Below are 18,651 nucleotides of genomic sequence, written 5' to 3' on the forward strand. Positions count from 1 at the left end.
TACTCCTATATTTGGAAAGCCCCTATCATGCCAAAGATACTACCAACCAAACAAAAGACTGAAATTCTAATCCAGAAGTTGTTTTGGGTTTCCTATTGCTCATTTATCTCAAAGCATGTCCATTTATGCAGGCACAGGCATATAGCTTTGTGTGTTCAAGGGAAAAAAAAAAAAAAAAAAAAAGATGCTTGAATGCTTGATCTTTAAAACAGTAAAGAATATTTCAAAATAGCCAAGCTATTTTAAGAGGCATTTTATGGTAAAATCCAAAGGAGGGAAGTAGCTAGAGCAGTGGAGGTTGCTCAGTCTGTATTATGGTACTAATAATGATACTGGGTTAACTTCTCCTAGTTATTTTATTAGCCCTAGGAGGAATGATACTCCTATGGCAAAATCTCAATGAATCAATGAAGAGCAGTTACTTTAGAAAGGTAATAAATAGTAATTTCATTGCACAATTCAGTTTTGGGTTGCCTGTAATCTTTGAATTTTTTTAAACTTAAAAAGTTGGATTCATTTTTGTATGTGAGATGATGAAAGGAGAAAAAGTTTGATCAGGAAACAGTGGAGCTGCACATTGTACTTACAGTAAAATTAAGAATCACGTGCATTTCACCAGGTAAGGAAAGGAAATTTTATCCACTGGCTCAGTCATACGCAGACTGAAATAACAAAAGCAGAATTGGATCCTAGAAATCACATCAAAATCAATAAAAATTTTGCTAAACTTTATGCAATTTTCTGTGAGAAGAGAGATTCATAATTTTCCTGAAAATGCAGGATGTATTCCAACAAAATGAAGGTAAAAGTTACTTTGAAGCAGCAATTTCAAAACTCGTGCTGCTTTCCAACATTGAGTCAACCCTCAGCATTCAATAACCTCAGAAGTCCTGGTATAGACTGGAACTCAGTGTTCGTGCAAACCTTGGAGAAATAAAATTATTAAAAAATAAATAAATAAATAAAAACATGTATATGTGAGTGGGTTTTTTTTCAAAATATGATATCATATTTTGATGTGATTGAACTAGGGCACACATCTATCAAAAATCCTTGGCCACTAGACTAGAAAGCAGTTTCTACTTCTCCTGTCAATTACAAACTAATGTCAGAGAAGAAAAGGTTTCTCCCTAATTCACTTGATCAACACTTCACTGTCACGTCGTTCCCTTGAGTAAAACTGTTTCCAAAACTAAAATGCTGCACTATCCCATGTTTTAAGATTTCAGTGGACCGCTGAAGAAACAAGATCTAGGGAACAAGTGTTAGGAAACACACACGAAAATTAAACGTAGCTCATCCATACAGAGCTATCAAAATAAATGTTAGGAGATGAACATCCAGCCCACCACGTTAGCATTTGTTAATAGAAACCTGATTTTACACCTCTTTGCTTTCTTCACCCAAGCTCTCACATGCTCTTTCTCAAGAAACAAACCTAGGCTTCCCTTGAACTCATTTATCCTTCCCTTGTTGATAATTTATTCCACATGTACTTAGCATGGAGTTATTCTACCTGAATTTCCTATTTACCCATGTTTCTCTAAATTTTTGATTAAAGAGACCCATCTACATCTGTGTCTACCATTGGTATTCCAATGAGGAGATTGATGGTAATAATGCTTGCAAAATCTATGTCGGCCAGCTGATGAGAGTGAAATAAAACAACATTCATACTGCATGCCATCATTTGAAAAAATAAATTTAATGCCAGGCTGGCAACCTAGCAGAGTGCTATGACATGGGTTACCAGGGCTAATTCCCAGATCTACTATGAAGGAAGTACAACACATAACCCTGTTGTGACGGAGTAGATTGTGGTACTTGATAGCAACCCCTCTGTAGCATTGATGAGCTCAATAGGGTCCCATCCTCCTCACAAAGAACCACAGTGACTGTGGCAGAATATCCCAAAGGCATAAAAAAGTAGGAAAAGTTTCTAATAGCATTTACTGAGAAGAAAAAAAAAAAAAAAAAAAAAGGCAAAACCATATCAAAATTCACATAAAGGCTGAAACAAGCTTATCATAATGGGAAGAATCAGAACAGCCATGTACCCCTCTGCACCACAGCACCCTGACCCTCCTAAGGATGACGAGCAGGAACACTCCCCAGGACATCCCAGGCTGTCCCAAGGCAGAGTAGTGGCCACAGGTGGTCCTGTAGTGGTTCCTGCCACCAACCTCCCCTGCACCCCTCTTGGGAGTGAAAGTCAGCTCATACTCTCCTTTTTCTTTCCCTTTCTGGCTTCTCCTCTTCACAAAACTGACACAGGGCCCAATTTTCCCAAGCAGCCTTTCCCTGGCACTGTGGTACCCCCCTGGGATAACCCCTGCCTAATCTCCACCAGCTCCCACCCTCCTGGCAAGCACTCCCTCCCTCTGGAGCCCCAGATTCCTGCAGCTGGACAGTTCAACACTCATGCAAGCAAAATGAGCTGCTGGTTCAAAGAAGCTCTGTTGCTTGCCCCATGCCATGGGAATGAAGCCATCATCATTATTTTCAGGCACTGCTACCTGCAGATCTGTCTGCTAATGTCCTACCAGGATCGGCTGCGCTGCTTTTTTCATCATGTGGTAAAATACTCGTAAGGAATTACCTAATTGTGCTTTTGGTTATGTGAGTCTCAAATACTGCAATGCACAATGGAGGAAAGATCAGATATTGAGGCTCCTGTGGCTATTTTAGTTCTGTTTTCCTCATCTGTGTTTAAAAGACAGTCAGATTATAACAAAATTGTTTGTCTTTAATATAGTTCAACTTGACCCGATGAACCCATCTCTTTAGAAAACAATCTCACATGGAGTATTTAGATTAAGAACTGTAAAAAACAGTGACTTCAAAATACTTTCAAGGACCCGTCTTACAATTTTTAAAAAACACAGACAACTAGGCTAATTATAATTACTCCTCTATAATTCTTTTGCCTTTTTGATGCATCTGGTTAGCTAGTAAGATGCACCTGAAAATTAGAGCAAATTTAAATTTAAGGGAAAGGTGCCAAATTCAGAATACTGGGAGAATCCTACCTCTGGGAGCATATTCAGTGACAGCTTTGGTGCAGTTAGACAGAGGCAACCCAAATCCTCCTTCACTACCCTATTCCCCTGCCTCTTTCCTGATCTGGATCTCTGCTGCCCTTAAAAAGATGCTTCAAATCTCTCCCTCAGTGCTTGGCTCTGCTGCTTAACCAGCCAATATGAGTGAAAATGTCACATCAGTTACGGTGATCCACGCAGGTTTGGGCAGAGGCTCCCCGCTTGTTTCCCGTTCCACATCTATCGGATCGCTGCGATTCTCTCTTGTCTCCAGCCAAGGGCAGATCCTGATCACTGCCTTGGTCCCACAGAGTTCATACTCCAGACTCGGCCACACAACTGGAAGCCAGAACCACACAGCTGTACAATAACCCTGAGATCAGCCAGTTAAGCATCTAGAATTATTTTACTTTTACATATTTGCTTTCAGTAGCTCATCCTTTTTTTTTTTTTCCTCTTCCACAAATATCTGTGCCTGGAGTTTCTTCACTAGAGAAATTCGGATTTCCATCTACAGTTGCCAGAAATAAGTTTATTCATGTTTCTATAAAAGAAAGAGTATGTATTCTATTTTTTCATCTTTGTTGTCTTTCCCTGAATCCAAATTGCTTGCAACTGAGGGAAATGCAAGGTATGAAAGGGAGGACAGAAAAATAGTTTTTCAAGATCATACTGTTTTCAGCATTGTGAAGAGCCAATATACATCTCTTCAGGTATCTGAGAGAAATTCAGAGATTAAAATTTAGATTTGCTTACAATCTTATTAAAGTACACTAAATCAGAAGATTAAAATTCTTTATTTGTCCACAAACTCAAACTATAAAAATAAATCTATCTATGGCTTTAGTTTCCATTTTCATAAAATTCATATAAATCATGTCTTTTTTTTTTTTTTTCAGTCAAGGCACTCTAAAAACACCTGTGCAATTCAAAGTCAACTTTAAGCAAAAATCAACATTTGGAAAAATTACTTCTTACTGATTTCCCTACACTTGATGAAACTTGTGCTTCCCAGGGAATAAGCACAGCCCATTTTAATGGACTAGTGGATTTTCTACATCTGTTCTAAAGCAAATCTCTTTGGTCACCTAAGGCTCCATGGTGGGTAAACAACCTAATGTGTCAGCTTTCTGTACTGAAGATCACAATTTCTGATCTCAGCACTGTCTTCATTGCTGCAAGCAAAACAGTGGTACTGATGTTGCAACTTACAGGCTACTCTCTTCTGATAATGAATGGGTTGGGTTATTGGCCTCTGGCATGGACAAAAATATGACAATCAGCCTCTTCATTATATAAAAGTCTACAGTGAAGACAGTGCCAGACAACTTGCTGAGTATTAGAGCTTAAATATGTTCAGAAGTCAAAAAGCCCGTAGAACGATTCTTTTTCCTTCTTTTCCATTAATAAAGACATAGTCAATTTATCAAAAGAGTTTTAATACAGTGTTTCCATCACAGCAACTTTTATCTTCAGGAAATCATTTGCAAAACACAGCTTTAGCTTGCAAATACTTCATGTTCATTCCCTGCAAAAGTAACAGAGAGGCTGACCTTTCTTACATCTGCAGTTGTTAATTGTCATCATCGTAACAGCACACAAAAACAAAGTTTAAGTCACTGGCACTTTAAAAACCCCATCATATTAAATCTCATTTACCTGCAGGGATAGAAATTCAGAGTCAGGAGCAAAATCTGAAGGCAGAGCAGACATGAGAAAGTGCACCCAGTCGCAGGGTTTAGCAACTGTACCGAGACTCTCTTCTAGTGCACGTTCTGAAACAGCAATCGAATCTCTCAGCACTTGGTACCAAACTGGAAACATTTTTCTTCTACAACATTCTGAAAACTTTAAACAACTCATTTATGATCCTTTTCTTATGAAGATTAACAGCACATCCACTAGAAGATTAATTGAAAATAAAATTAAAAAAAAAAAAGGATAACAGAAAGGGTAAAACAGACCAGACTAGGACAAACAACTCAAGCTATTTACAAATATTTTTATAATGACTAGAAATCATAGAGCCCTCTTTAACTGTCTAACTTAAAAAGCAACAACAAAAAAAAAAAATAAAAACCAAACAAACCAAAAAAATGCATCATCTGTTGACTGAACACAGGGCCTGATTTTCAAAGCTGCTGAGCACCCACAACTCCATCTGAAGTCAGTGGAAGTGATGAATGCTCAGCAGCCCTGCAAATCAGGCCCAAACTGTCCAGGGGTCTGCTAGCAGCCTAACAGAAGGGGTGTCTAGAGGAGGGGGTTTGCTGCAGAATTGAGGAGGTTCAAAGTAATCTGTCAAAGAAGTGCTGCTACATTCATGAGTCGTAAAGCTAGCTGGCTCCCAGCTATGGGAAAAAAGTTAATTCATAGGGCTCGTAGGGCTTGCATTTGTCAAGGAGCAGGACGTCAATGCTATCATTATCAGGCAAATCAGCCAGGCGTTTAATGGTAGAATCAGGAGACATTTGCTCTCCACTATCAGAATGACATCATAACTAAAGCAGCCTTGGGCGAGGGGGGAGAGCCGGGGCAGGGCTGGGGCTGCACGCAGACTTTGCACTTCTGCCCGCTCGCCCCTCCGAGGGCTGCTCCCCTTCCCCTTCCCCGCCCGGCAACTTCCAGCTCCAGCTGCCTTCCCTCCACAACTTTCCCTCGCAGCATCCGAAACACCAGCAGCATCTGATTTCACAAAACACTTCGAAACCTGCCCGATCCAAAACTGCAATATTGCAAGCCAGCCACTCGCTTAGGAGGGGATGGGGTTTACACAGAAGCTACAAATCCACTCTAAAAATTGCTGGTACTTTAAATTACTTCAGTCATCTTCATCCTCCATCAAACGGGGGGGTACATACACATCAAAAAGCTAGTTGCCTCTCTGATTTAAGAAGTAACAGCTTAGGTAACTTAGTCGATTTTTAAGCATACACAAACACATACACAAACAATCTTTGAACATTCTGACATATTTAGTGATGATCTATTCGATGACCAGAAATATAACTGCAATACACATTTTCACTTCCACAGTAGCCATAATTATACAAGTCAAACAGCACAAATTACAAACTGTTCGTCTATTTCCTTTAAAAGCATCACTACAGGTACACAGGCATGGTACAAAAGCCTCACCTTGTATAACAACTGTGAGGGAAAAAGTTATGAAAGCAGACAGAAAACCTAAAATCCCTGAGGCTACAAAAAAATCTCGCTATTGAGAAACAACCCAAGAGACCACATAGGGAATGTACAGCTTTCAGAAGCACTTCTCATCTTATTTGCACTTAACCTATTGATGTACTTATGCAGGTCACTTACTTTTCGGATATGTTTGAACCCTTTATAACCATGCAGATCGCCGCGGTTTTCACTCGGGCTTTTGTTTTTTTGGTTTTGTTTGGGTTTTTGCAAACAAGTTTCATTTAAAAAAGATCCAATTATGCAAATCTGCTCCCGGATAGGTAGTGAATATTCAATATGATGGTGATACTGTAATAGTTCAATGCAACGCACTGTACTGGACAGATTTATGAGGCAACGTCACTACTACGCTCTAGTCCTCGCTGAAGCATCTTGAAGTTAATTAAAGCTGCAATGTCCACTTTTCCAGCCACCCTCCTCATTCAGGTTTACTATTTCAACATCAAACCACCGAGGGGGCCTCCCCCCTCTCTCCGTACATTTAAGCAGCCTTCCACAGTCAATGAACAATGAACAAAGATTTGAGCGATGGGGGGGCGGGGGGAGAGGAAAAAAAAATCTCCAAAAAATCAAATCCGGTTTAAACAAGTAAAAATATAGTTTCTAATATTAAACTAGAAAAGAAAACATTCTTCTCCAAGCGAACGTGCAGAGGCGCTTAGCCAACCCCTTCAGAAAGGGTCTAAAAGCAGCCAGTCCTTTTTATTTCGAGCAGTGAATGAGCCCAAACAAGGCTTCTAAACTTAATTATGACACTTAAAATAGTCTTTTTCCACAGAAGCGGGCGGCTCGCCGCCGCTATCTGTATCAGCCGGGCACATCAGCTCAGCAAACACGGCCCCTGTTGGATTTATTTTAAACTGCACGGGGGGGCGGGGGGCGGCGAGGGAATGCACAGCCCCGCAGAGCGCTCCCGCCGCGGGCGGCCGGGCAGCCGCGCCCCGCACCGCCCCTGCCCCGCACCGCGCTCCGCGCTCCGCTCCCGCACCGCCGCTCCCGGCCCGCCGGCGGCGGCTCAAGTGCGAACGGAGGGATCTGACAAATCACGTCCCCGCCTCGACACTGTATCAGCCGCGGCCACATCCGCCGCACGCACCCCGAAACAATGCCCGCCGCGCAGGCAGGCAGGCAGGCAGGCGGCGGCCGGAGCCCTCCCCGCCGCGCCCGCCCCGGGCGCCGGCACCCGCGGCCGCACCGCGCCCGGCCCCGCCGGGCCACGCCGGCAACTAACTTTGCGGATGGAGCCCGTGCGAGCCGCCCCGCGGGAGCCGCGGACCCTCCGATAAACAGCATAAATCTTCGCGACCTTTTATTTCGCGTTGAAGTTCACAGGCGGCAGCGCTCCCCCAGCCCCTCTCTCTCACACACACACACACATACACACATATATATTAATTATTTGCAAAACTGCAACAGATGGGCGCATTAAAATCTGGATTCTTTCCTACACAGCATCAAAGAATCTCTCCTTCCTCCCCCCCTCCCCATCCCGCTATAATCCCGCCGCCGGCCCGGTGCTCCCCCGCGCTCCCTCCGGGCCGCGCAGCCCCGCGGAGAGCGAGGCCGCTGCCCCGCGCAGCAGCGGCGCCCCCGCGGCCCTTCCGCGCACGGCGCGCCGCCGGGAAGGTGATGCTCCCCCCCTCCCCGCCGGGGATTGCCATTTAAGTTTCCTCCTTAACCTGTTACTTTCTCCGGGCGCTGACAAAAGCCCCGGCGGCGGGCTGGCAGGTGCCTCCCCGCTCCCCGCGGCGCCGCCGGGCGCGCTCCGCTCCCCCCGACAGGGCTGAGACCTGGCCTGACATTTAGTGCCTACTTGAATGTCACAACGCTCCTCGCAGCATTATGCACGGCTCCTATTCATAAGAGGTCGATTAGAGCACAAAATGGCAGGTCTCTTAGGCACTTGAATCTCACAAGTTTGACACATGGTATGCATCAGCTAACTTTGATTAAAAAAAAAAAAAAAAAAAGAGGGGGGGGGAGTTTACAAATTACACCACGATTAGACGGGATTCTAACGGGGGAGGGAGGGAGGAAAGGGGGGGGGGGGGGCCGCGTTTAAAGTCACTTCGGCAAAGTTTGCTCCGCAGCAAACCCTTTAAAACAAAAAGTTTCTGGGCAAGTTAAGGGCAGGGTCGGTGCGGGCTGGGGCCGGCGGCGGGCGGCCCCCGGGCAGAGCCGCGGCCGCCGCCGGCACTCGCCTCCCCTCGCCTCGCCCGCCCGCTCCTTTTTTGTAAAGTAACGGTTTTAAAAGAAACGAGAGAGAAAGAGGAAAAACGTAGGGTTTTCTTCAGGCTAAGTTCTATAGCGCCATTCAATGGCTTCTCCGCTCCTTTCATTATTTTCTGCTTTTCCCCTGACAGCCCTGCTTGCAAACGTCACTGCTATGGATATTTAATTATACTGTATTTTTTTAATCACGGTGGAAAACGCAGGCCCCATTGCCATGATTAAAAAGAAGTAAAAAACAAAAACATACTCCGGACTGACTTTGGAGCCTCTTTGATGGCTCACGGGAGCCTCCCGGATCCTCAAAAACCCCCTTTTTACCTTTGTCTTTCTTACCTTAAAATTTAAAGCAAAGCGTAGAAGAAACTCCCGCACGTAAACGGAGCGTTGTAAAAGATTGTGTTCAATGAATAATGAAGCATGTCCACATGATTGACTTGATCATTTTCTTGTGCGGAGGGGGAAAAGTGCGGCGCGGGGCTGCCGCGGCCGCCCGCTCCGGGTAGCCCTCCCAACTGCTTCCAGCACATCCCGAGCAAAGAGCGCTTTATTTTAATCTGTCTCTTTTCAGAATAACCCCCTTCATTGATACTGATCACCCAACATCACAAGACATCCCCATCTCTCAGCGTGGACTCCCCCTATCTGGTAGGTGAAATGCATTGTACCATTAAAAAAGCACTCCATTGTCGTCTTGGCATAATTCACAGCAACTAGATAGGTCTTGCGGCATTTAGCTTTGATGAGCCAAAAGCTGAACCCTTGATATAATAATCTACAAAGAATGGTCTGTGATCGTCCATTTTTTCTCCCTGTCTAGCAACTAAGAAACCATTTAACACGGCGCAGCTTGGTCGTGACCTTGAGCGCGTGTAAACACCCCGAGGAGCCCGCGCCGCTCCGCAGCCCCCCGGCCAGCGCCGCTGCCCGCGCCCCGCGCAGCCCCCGCGCCCGCCCGCGCAGCCCCCGCGCCCGCGCCCCGCCGGCCCTGCCCGCGCCCCGCGGACCCCGCCGAGCCCCCGGGGGCAGCGCCGGGCTCCACAAAGCGCCCTTCTTACCTGCTCCCGAAACTATGCAAAGTCTGCTTCTCCTAAAAAAAAAAAAAAAAAAAAAAAAAAAAAAAAACTCCCGGGGAAAACCTTGGCGGACAGGGGGACCGGAGCATCAGTCACCGCTCCGGCGTTTAAGAGAAGTAATCAGCGATAAAGTGACGTTGATCTGCACTGTAACCTTGTGGCGTATTTAATGTAAATAAGCCAGTTATGTTGCCAATCGCATGCATACAAACACATAAAGGTCCTCAGCGTTGCATTTTGATTCTTTCCATTAGAGCCGACTTTATTTACATACACTATTTAGGGGATCATGATAATTCTAAAACAATACTAGTGCCAAATGATTATGAAAATATGATTTTAATTAATCACGTAGTAGGCAAGGAAATTAGCATACGGTAATTAAACTTAGAGAAAAACGTCATGGAGGTTCTCTGCCTTATGGGTTCGGAATAATCATTAAACGATGGGTTTTCAGGACTTAATTATCAAACAAATAACTTTTTTAAAGCAACTTTACACGGTTTATCCTCAGGGCAACGATTTAGTAAATAATATATAACCAAGCAAACAAGGTGCAAATGTGACTGGTGAAATAGGTTGTGTTTCTACAAAGCAGAAGGGGGGGGGGAGAAGCTGAATAATGCAATTATGGATTCTGTGTCCCATAGTTGACAAAAGCATGGTGCCTCAATAGACTCTTTGTTATGGGATTATATAATGATTGTGGTGTAATTATGGGAAAAAAGATTTAGTAATAATAAAAAGTATCAAAATACACCAATGAGCAGCTTGTTTTAAAGAAAAGGCTTGCATGTGACATTAGGGGCATGTTAATAACAAAAAGCCAGGATCCGAAAGGGTTGACAAATAAAAAAGACTGTGATGCGCATGATTAAGAAGCGATGGAGACAGATTGATTATTCAAAATGCCGAGCCACAGGGACACTTAAAACATTGATTCAGGTAAGACTAGTTTCATCTTGACTGAAATGAGTTCCCTGAAGATGACTGGCATACATTTTAAATCAGTTTACTACATAAAAAGCATAACATCACAAGCTGAAACCTTCTAGTTAAAATAGGAATCCACGAGAAAAAAAAAAGTTTATGTTTGTGGCAATTCCCAGAGGGACTATGGAATTGCAGAGGAAGGGGTATAGATTAATTAGCTCTTCCTAAACACTGGACTTAAATGTGCCCATCTTTTATAATCCCTAGATCCCTAGCCTCTGTTTCTGGAGTCTGCGGTCCAATCCCAATTCTGCAGGTTATGGGGGCGATATTAATAACCCTAAAGGTACAATAGGACTTTTTTTTAATAGAACTGCCGTGAATTAACTTTCTATAATAACTGAAAAATTAGCAACATTTTTCCAATTGGTATTTGAAGTGAAGTTTATAAATAGTTGTTCAGAGCTATTCAACGTTAAAAAAAAAAAAAAAGATTCCCATGCCTATACGAAAAAGTTTAGGAATTCACTCTGCATTTTCCAATTTGATGTGTCTGAAATTCTCTTTGAACAAATTCCAAAATACAAGTTTTTTCTATAGAAATTAGCATAGCAATCACATCAATAATATCACTATCTCTATGGGAATGATAACTGGAGCAGTGGGGGTGTTCTTTATTTCAATTCTTCGTGGATCAACTGATTATATTCTGTCTTCTTTTGAACTTGTTATTGTAAGTCAAGTGATTCTTTATAAGTGACAGCCCTGACAAAGAGACGAGGATGGGAAAGCAGGTCGAAAGGAAGTCGCCATATGGACTTTAAAAAAGGCACTTTTTAAACAAGATAATGGGGAAATGGATGTTGCCTTTTAACCCTGTCAAGGCTGAACATTATTAGCAGTCTCATAAAAGAATGAGCTATACCTTTTTTAAAAAATATCAGATTTCACCTTTGGATTTCTGTGACCTAGGGCTACATTAAACAAACCACATAGGAGGGGATGGCATTTCAGAGGCAGGGGCCAAATCGAGTACCTGGAATCAGGAACAGACAGGAGATTTCAGAGCACTGCACAAAGAGTTACGGAAGAATGAGAACTCAGGAAAACCCCATGGTCTTTTTCCTGAGACAAAGATAAGAATATTGACTAGAGATAGGTGAAACAGCAACTGACAGCAGAGGAGCTTGAGACATCTAACTGGGATTTCCTGTTCCTCTGGAGTAAGTGCATGATGCTCATTTAGAAACAACAATTTGAGTGAAAACAAGCACGAACATGAGGGCTTTGACTCTGATCTTTGCAGAAATTAAAATATTTCTCCTTTTCTTTCTGTTCTGGAAGGAAAAATAATTTCCCTCCAGAAACTTTCAAGTGGACAAAGATTAAGAACCATCTCCCAGGAAGCTGAGGTTAGATACTAAACCCTCACTAAGATGAGGGCAGAGGAGTGGTCCAGCACTGGTGAATCACCAATTAAATTTACTTTTCTTTTTTTTCTTTTTCCTTTTTTTTTTTTTTTTTGTAGTCAGTTGGATGGTCCAGATGATCCTCCAACTCAACTCTACAGGAAGAAATGTCAAACTCTTCTCAAAATCTTGAAGAGCAGGGTTACTGCTTGCAGGCACAGGTGCTGTCAAGGGAGGATTCTGTTAACAAGACTGATCAAAATTGTTTAATTATTTTCCCCAGCACCTCATAGACATCATTATTTGGGCTGGGATTGCCCAAATTGGACCACAAAAAGATATTGTAGATCCACGAGCTCAGTGCATCCTAAAGACAAGAGACCTCCTCATTTTATTGACACAGTGACAGGCTCCAGCACCTAAGCAATGAGTACTGGTTAGCTGGGATTCAGAAAAATCTCAGATTTGAGCTTGGGGAGAGTTTGCTCCAACATATCTCAGAATTAAGAATATTCTCAGGCACCATGAGCATTTCTGTAGTTACCCCCAGTATTCCTTCCCATTTCTCCCCATTTTTACTGTTCCTTTCTCTTCAGTACTATTTCCTTTTTCCTTTATTGTATCTAGGGAAAGGTCTTTTCTCTTCAAAGCCTTTGTGCTCTCAATTGTCCTTAGCTACTTCTCCAACTTCTTTGGTTGGTTTTACTCCTTTCTGTGCCTCCTCCATGAGTGGGCAGGAATACTGTGCCTCTTCAAAACAAGGTAAAACTCTGTATACAGAGGACAGAGGGGAAGATCAGAGGAGATGTACATTGTGTGCCTTACTCTGCAAGGCTCTTAGAGCATAGTGGGCACCTTCTCAAGGAGGAAAAGCTATCAGCTACAGACTTGTCAAACTTTAAAAAGTAGGAAGAGAGAAATGAAAGCTTAGTTCCTCAGCTAGGCAACATTACCTTTCACCATGATTTCTACCTTTGTGTAATGACAGCCTTCTGGAAGATCTCGTTTCAGACAGATGTAAATAACAGGGGAGAGTATCTCAAATCTCCTCAAGTTTGATGAGTCCAACAAAAGTCCAGGTAGGAGGAGTATTTTATGGGGTTTTACATAGGAAAGTAGCAAAAGACAACTGATCATACAGTAAATTACACAATGGGTGGGGGAGAAACATTAGCTTTATATATTTAAATATTTATAAGTTGTTTGCTTTATAAGGAAGGACCATGGAATAATCCTGCCTTTGTTCATAAAAAAGTGTGATCAGCATTTTCTTCCTAAAGAGAAGTGATAAGCAACTGGGCATTCTTTCAACAAAGGCTGAAGAAACTCATTGAAAGCCTAATGCCTTTAGGAGGGGGTCTCTTCTCCAAGGAAGAGCAGAACATCAGGTCTTTAATATTGATAAGGAAAGGCACATAAAAGAAATCATCCAATAGCCGGGACTTTAAATAAGGGATTGCAGAAAACTTGCACTAAATGTTTCAGCAAACTCTGGAACAGGTGGTGTGATCTACATGGCAGTCTGAGCCAGTGAAAACACAAGTCAGCCAGCAAGGAAGTTGCTGAAGCATGGTTCAAGAAGACATAAATAAAACACTCTCACAGGAAAAAAAGGGAAAAGCCTTTCAAAATTCCTGTTATAAACACGGGGCGTTCCTGGGCAGAACCCCAGCAAACTGCCAAGGTGGATGGAGGTTTTCCCAGTGGTTTTCACAGATTCTAGGAAAATTCCTGGTAAAGGGACTCGAGGTCCCAGCTCCCAAAAGAGAGTAGAGGCAGAACCCGTTTGAGAACAAGCTGTCTATTTCCCAGGGGCCATGACCAAAATAAATATCTCTTTATAGATTTGACCAACCAAGGTTGTGCTCACCATCATCACAGGGTCAAGATAATCAGAATCTGTAAAAAGCTGGGCATTTTTAGCAGATGAATCCACATCCTCAATATAGCAGTCAACTATCATTGAGCCTGAGAGCACAGACAACTTGCACAGGTCACTAAAAGCAGATACTAAGGTGAGGAGCCTATGTTGGCCACTTTTTGGGATAAAGTCATTGCAATAATTCATCAAATCACAGCCACCAGGAAAGGATCCAAATGAGAGTACCAAAATGGACATCTGGAAGAAATGCAATGGAAGCAGCATCTAAAGCCAGGTCACTGTGGAGGTGTATCTCCCTCTCACAGCACTGACTCTTCTCCTTTGCAAAACAAAGGCAAAACTGCAATGAAGAGAAAAAGTCCTTCAAGGTATTATGGACTGACTCTGATACATGGCTTTAGAGCTTTCTGTGGACAAAAGTGGCCACCTTTATGGTTTTTTAGAACATAAGGAGCTGAGTAAAGCAGTAATAAAGAAAAAAAAAATCTTTTTTTCTCCGTTAAGTCAAAGACACTTTTTACATTAAAGTGTGAACAATGTTCTCAATAGATCCACCTAGTGGAATCGAGCAAATTCTGCTTCCAGAATAAAGGCACAGCATTTATAAACCCATGCAGGACACACTTCTGTGCCCATCTTCCATTCAGCACAACAGGGGCTCCCACACCCTCCGAGAGAGCAAGAGTGAAAGCTGCAGTAAGTCTCAGTACAAGCACAATGTAGAAGATCAGGAGACAACTGTTGCTCCAGGATTTAAACTTTAACATTTAAATTTATGTGGAATTGGTATAGCAGGTCTCCTTCTCCAGCTGTAATCACCAGGAATTATGGTAGATCAAGAGGAGAAAGTGCTGGGAAAAATATCCAAAAGAATAGCTGAACTTCAACTTAAAGTGCATTACCACTGACTTAGCTCTTGTAGCAAATTCACATTGAGCCTGTTCTCAGTCTGTCAGAGCTCTTCAGGAGCTATTTAAAGGACATGGTGAGATCTTACCTCTGAGGTAAGACTCTGGAATAATTTTTTGCGTAAGCATTTCTTCTAACTCAACTATTCTAACTAATATCCCACTTTTCAACAGTTCCCTTAAACTTTTCCCTTTTCTTTCCACCCTGATCCCAAAGATTACAGCAAACCCTAGACATCTAATGATTATAACTTTGTGCTCATCCCAGCACTTGGCCACTTTCCCTTATTGATGAACACCAGTGTTCCCAACACATTGCTTTGGCAGATCCCGTCCCATCCCAGTTCTCCCTGTCCTGTGCCAGCAGCATGCAGTCCCTGTGCCTCCATCCTGGCTCACAGCTGCCCTACCAGAACCTCCTCCATTGTCAGACACCACCTTGTTTAAGCTGTTGTGCTCAAAAAATTTGCAGATTTATTGAATGGAAAAAGCTACCTTTTAAGAAAGTGCTGAAAATGTTGGTGTCTTTCCTTTTAAGCTGTGGTTTCACACTTTTAAGCCCTGTTTCACACTAATTAAGGCCATGATACCTCTTCCCTTCACCAGCTGACCCGGGCCCATGTGTGAGGGAGCTCTGTGCTACGGGCAGGGGGACACGTCCCGCCTTGTGGGGGACACACCAAAGGTGTCCCTGAGCTGGATGGCCTCACTTCAGCAGGTGCCAGGGCCTGCGCAGAAATATCTTGTCTCCATTTTGCTAGCGGCTGAGGTTGGAGAAAGCCTGGGCTATTTTGGGAAGATCTGAACCAGACCACAAGCCGTTCTGGTGAGGTTTTCCCGCACGGTTTGGGTGAAGGTGTGTCCCCTCAGGGCCGCCATAGCTGTGCCATGTGAGGTGCACTCGAAGATGGGTGTCCCCTCACCCACAGGGCAGGGCTGTCCTGGCAGCAGTGCCCTGTGCTCATGGCAGCCAGAACACACTGCCAGGCTGGGAGAGGGCAGGGAGCCTGAGGGCAGGGCACGGTCACCCACACTGGCCTGAGACACCCTGGTGGCTCACCCCGCCTCCTGCTCACAGCCACCCCCAGGGACACCATCCCAGGGGCACAGAACAGGCTCTTTTTAAACTAATATTAATTGCAGGGCTCCTGTGAACTGGGGAAGGCTGCTTTTGTCTGCAGAGATGTGATTTATGCCCGGTGGTTTGGTGTACCCTCAGCACAAACAGCAGCTATTCGGCCCAAGCTGTGGCTCCTCTCCATCTCCGTGTGTGCAGTGCCCAGCAGGGCCATGCCCAGGCCAGCTGGGCACACAGAGGAGCTGCAGAGGGTCCCACAGAGGGGCAGGGGCTGGGGCTGGGCAGGGGAGAGAGCTGGGGCTGCACTCAGTGCAGTCCAGGACAGCATGGTGTGGTGCCGACACCCAGAGAAAAGCTGGAATGGAAATTCTTTGCCTCCAAGAACTGCTTTTACCAATTCCAAATAATACTTGTTTCTCCATTTTTTTGTTGTTGTTATTGTTTTTTGGTTTTTTGAGGTTTTTTGTTATTTCCCCTAAACGGCTTTAATGAAAATGACACACCTCTCTTTTTGTTTGTTCTATCCTCAAGCTCTAGCACTGCACCTGCCCCTTGAAAGGGTCACTCTGGGTGTCCAGACACAGGACCAAAAAGTTCTGCTTAAACTGATGCCCAAGTATATGAAAAACAATTTCCTGGAGGAGAAAATGATATGCCTGGTTTTGTCATTAGGGAGGCTCCACCATATTATGCCGTGGGTTCTTTTTCAGGGTGAGTGCTAATAAAACAAAGAGGACTATCTCACATCCTCACAGGAGACTGGACACTTGAAAGTGATTTAAGCAACATCCCTGGAGAATTGCAGAGGCTCTGGGAGTGGGACAAAGGACAGAGCTGGCTATGATATGTATGTGAAAAATATACATCAATACAGAGTGACACCAGTGCAGAGCAGAACATCTGAAAACTGATGAAGTGGAGAGCTCTCTGTGTAATGCAAAGCACCTGAATGATGTGTGTACACACAAAGATTTGTTCAGCTCTGCTCATATCTAGCCCTCTTGGACAGTTGGATTTGATTTGCCATTTTCCTGCCAAAATATTGTTGCTGTACCTCAGCACCTGGCCTTTCTTCAAAGAAATTACACATGACTCTCCTGTCCCCACCTAAACCAGTCCAGAATATGGGTTCAGGAGAGGTTAGAGGGACCTTCTTTAATAAAAAACACGTTTCTAATAATTTAAAGACTCAAAAATAAAGACTTCTATTTTAAAAAATTCCCTGTCTCCATAACACTGTTCATATATAGCTGCTCACCCACCTTGAAATGAAGACTGCTATAATCAACCTGCTGGCTTAGAATGAGAGGATCACACAAGAAGCCAACTCACACTGTCTGCACAGCCAGCAGAGGGAGGCAAACAGTATAATTGGGTTTGATTACATTATTTTAAACAGAATTTTAAGGATTTCTCAACCAAATGGCTAACTGGTTTCCTAAAAAGTAATACAATGAATAGTTAGGATAAGCACTTCCACCAAAGTTTTACAACAGCAAAGGTGATATCAAAGAACACCAACACTATGACCTTTATAATTTCCTTTCTGTTAAGCTCAAGGGGCTTTAGAGCTTTGGGTATTTTTTTTTTTTTCAATTCTCTCACTTAAACCAAAAGGGGTTTTTTCCTTTGGAAAAACTTGAGTCTTTTTTTATTTTGTGGAAAGCATCTTTGCATAATTAGAAGCATTCGAAGGAAAACTATCATCTCTGAAACAACTGAGAAGTAACACCAAAATGTAGGAATTGTCTGAGATGGTTGAAAACTTACTCTGCCTAAAGAGCTGAGTGAGGACAGTTCTCTCCATTGAGAGTTGAATGCTCCTTCTAACAACATATATTTACCCCACTGAGGGGAAAAAAGGTTAAACAGGATGGAAATTTCCAACTTAGAAAAAGTGGACAGTGAAAAGGATAGAGGCAAAGACAGGTATCCGTATGTCCTGAAAATTAGAAACATAAAACACAAGCAAACAAGGCTTGAAATTTTCAAATATGATAGGAATTATATGGAAACCCCAGAGAATTAAACAAACTACCCATTTTTCAGGAACATTGCAAATTAAGGGCTCTTTTTCCTTATCATTCCATTTCATCCTTATGTTGGATTTAAGCATCAGCTGATGCTGGAGAGCATCATTTCCAGGTACAAGTTGGACCCTGGAAGAGCCCTGGGGGATGCCAAGGCAGGAGCGTGTTTGGCCGCGTTGTTTCACACCTCTTTAGCCAGGGCTTGTCTCTCTGCAGCCCCACAGATGTGCTAACAGCTGCAGAGGGGGTGAGGAGCAGGGCTGCCTGCCTGTGGAGCCCTGCCAAGGGAGCACTGCCCGGGGCACTCTCAACTGAGATGGGGTAAATCTCATCTCTCAAAGGATGGCAGCACTGACAGCCACCCAAAGAGGAATTCTGCATGGGGATTCTGAGCCCACACTGCCAAACTGCATTTCTAAAAACTCTGTGGGTTGTTTTTTGGTTGTTTTTTTTTTTTCTGTTTCCACAGTAATTTAAGCTAGAAGCAAATCCCCAAAAGCAGAATGATACACCAAGCAAAATCAGTGAAGCTCAAAGACTGTGCAAATTGCACAGAGGTGTGAATAGGACTTGTTATGTCTTTTTAGGCATCAAAATATGCCTAACAATGTGTTTCCAACCAAGCTCACAGGAATTTTAAAATGGGCTGCACCCTTTTACCTCCTCTATGCCCTGTGCTTGGACTACCCAATATATGAGCAGCAATATAGGTTTGAGGTATTTCTTTGTGCAAACAGGCTTATGCTACTGATTTAGTCAGGGTTTTGCAAGCATTGCACTACTGTAATTAATTTCCAGAATATGGCCCACTGGGCAAAATTCAAGTTACACCAAAAAAAATATCTTGAATAAACCCTTGGA

General features: G+C 43.4%; 1 protein-coding gene and 1 long non-coding RNA gene across 9 annotated transcripts in view; one reads left to right on the forward strand and one right to left on the reverse strand.

The window, feature by feature from the left end:
* Positions 1–9,283, reverse strand: part of ZNF536 (zinc finger protein 536) — a 345,080-nt gene extending 335,797 nt beyond the window's left edge. For 3 of the 7 annotated variants that reach the window (XM_063167689.1, XM_063167686.1, XM_063167688.1), the window contains exon 1: positions 8,811–9,282. The gene's annotated coding sequence lies outside the window, so the exon portion shown is untranslated. Of the gene's footprint in view, positions 1–8,810 lie in introns of all 7 variants that reach the window. The other 4 variants (XM_063167690.1, XM_063167687.1, XM_063167692.1 and 1 more) reach the window with 2 other exon arrangements.
* LOC134424160 (uncharacterized) overlaps positions 8,114–18,651 on the forward strand; it is a 28,612-nt gene continuing 18,074 nt past the window's right edge. The window contains exons 1-2 of one of the 2 annotated variants that reach the window (XR_010029356.1): positions 8,114–8,173; positions 9,046–9,122. This is a non-coding gene — a long non-coding RNA (uncharacterized LOC134424160). The remainder of the gene's footprint in view (positions 8,174–9,045; positions 9,123–18,651) is intronic. The other variant, XR_010029357.1, reaches the window with a different exon arrangement.

Source organism: Melospiza melodia, chromosome 13 (assembly GCF_035770615.1).
Source record: "Melospiza melodia melodia isolate bMelMel2 chromosome 13, bMelMel2.pri, whole genome shotgun sequence".
Classification (NCBI taxonomy): domain Eukaryota; kingdom Metazoa; phylum Chordata; class Aves; order Passeriformes; family Passerellidae; genus Melospiza; species Melospiza melodia.